Source organism: Myotis brandtii, unplaced genomic scaffold, assembly GCF_000412655.1.
Source record: "Myotis brandtii unplaced genomic scaffold, ASM41265v1 scaffold74, whole genome shotgun sequence".
In the NCBI taxonomy this organism is placed as follows: Eukaryota; Metazoa; Chordata; class Mammalia; order Chiroptera; family Vespertilionidae; genus Myotis; species Myotis brandtii.
This window is the reverse complement of record NW_005370944.1, coordinates 733120-735000: the sequence shown is the minus strand read 5'-3', so window position 1 is coordinate 735000 and position 1881 is coordinate 733120. Positions and strand designations below refer to the sequence as shown.

General features: G+C 49.3%; 1 protein-coding gene and 1 pseudogene across 1 annotated transcript in view; one reads left to right on the top strand and one right to left on the bottom strand.

Annotated features, from left to right (window-relative positions):
- LOC102256974 (cytochrome c oxidase subunit 5A, mitochondrial) overlaps positions 1–1881 on the bottom strand; it is a 24767-nt gene that overhangs the window by 16611 nt on the left and 6275 nt on the right. The gene's annotated exons all lie outside the window — the stretch shown is intronic.
- On the top strand, positions 369–873 carry LOC106724168 (annotated as a pseudogene).

The window sequence follows — 1881 nt, the reverse complement described above, 5'->3', positions numbered from 1 at the left end:
GGGCGGGCTACGGCGGCGGGTTGTGGACAAACTGGGTGCGGGGTCCCGCCGCCGCCATCATGAAGCGAAGATGGAGGGAAGAGCAGCGAGTGGTGGATGGTGTAGGTTCAAGTCCTGCTTGGGGCTACTCCATCACCTCGAAATAGGAATAACAATACCAACAAGGACAAATTATAATAAAAATACCTTTGCTTCCCCCTATCCCGGGTTTGAGCCTAAAATAAGAGAACGAATGGGGGGGGGGGAAGCAACTGCTTACATATAAGGGACCTTATTAGCAACTATTCTTATCCACAAATCCGCAAGCATTAAAAAATGAGTTCAGGTGGCCCAGCGGAGGGCGGGGCAGAGGCGTGGCCCAGCGGAAGGCGGGGCTGGCCCGCCTTCCAGACCCGCTGGTGGGGACGTCCGCTGAGCGCGGGAGGCAGTCGGTGCTTTCCCGAGTCGCTCTTCTGGGCTCGGTGCGGTGGTCGGCATGGCCCGTGGAAATCAACGAGAACTTGCCCGCCAGAAAAACATGAAGAAATCCCAGGAAATTAGCAAGGGAAAAAGAAAAGACGATAGCTTTACTGCCTCTCGGAGAAAACAGAGACTCTGAGATCATGCAACAAAAGCAGAAAGCAGCTAATGAGAAGAAATCTATGCAGACAAGAGAAAAATGATGACTGACAATTTGGAAAACCTGGGTACTACTGCCAACTAGGTGTATTATAAGCTCTATGATCAAGATTTTGTAGAGTGAACAGTCATTACATGTTACAACTATCTTTATAAAAACTATTTTAAACTTTACCTTTCAGTCTGACTTAGTGTAATGTTTCAGAACCGTTCTTCAAAGAATAAAACACTAACCATGCATGTGAAAAAAAAAAATGAGTTCACACACGCTGGCATGGCTCAGTGGTTGAGTGTCGACCTATGAACCAGGAGGTCATGATTTGATTCCCGGTCAGGGCACAGGCCCTGGTTGCAGGCTGGATCCTCAGTGTGGGGCATGCAAGAGGCAGCCGATAAATGATTCTCTCTCATCAATGTTCCTATCTCTCTCTCCCTCTCTCTTCCTCTCTGAAATAAATTTTTTTAAAAAAATGAGTTCAGCCCTGGCTGGTTTGGCTCAGTGGATAGAGCGTCAGCCTGCGGACTGAAGGGTCCCAGGTTTGAATCTGGTCAAGGGCACATGCCTGGGTTGCGGGTTTGATCCCCAGTGGGGAGTGTGCAGAAGGCAGCTGATGAATGTTTCTCTCATCATTGATGTTTCTCTCTCTCTCTCTCCCTCTCCCTTCCTCTCTTAAATCAATAAAAATATATTTTAAAAAAATGAGTTCAGCCCTGGCCACTGTTGCTCAGTGGTAGAGCTCCTCCATGCACCAAGAGGTTGCCCCTGTTTGATTCCCCAGGACACAGGCCCAAGTTGCAGTTCTGTCCCTGGTAGGGGGCCAGCAGGAGGCAGCCAATGGATGTTTCTCTGTCACCCAGGTTTCTCTCTCTTGTGGAGGCAAAGGGGCCACATGCTAACCTGACAGGTAACCTTGCAAACTCAGAGACATAAAGTAACTGAAACGGAATTTTGGACTGGAACCCGGATTCTTTGTCGGCCAGAGTCGAAGAATGAATCCACGGGCAGAGGTGGTATAACAAAGGTCCAAATTTATTGAAGAAGAAGGTAAAGACTCCCATGTGGGGAGAGAGAAAGTGTCCCACAGAATGGACTCCCATGTGGGGAGGGGGAAAGGGTCCCACTGACTTCCTGTTTTCATGGTTTATAAAGGCTGCAAGTCCCTGTGTCCTGATATCCCCTCTGATTGGTCACTATAGCAACTCCTAAACTGCTGGTTTAGGCCCGATCCCTGCTGGCCCCCAACTGCCCCTCCATGCCAGCCT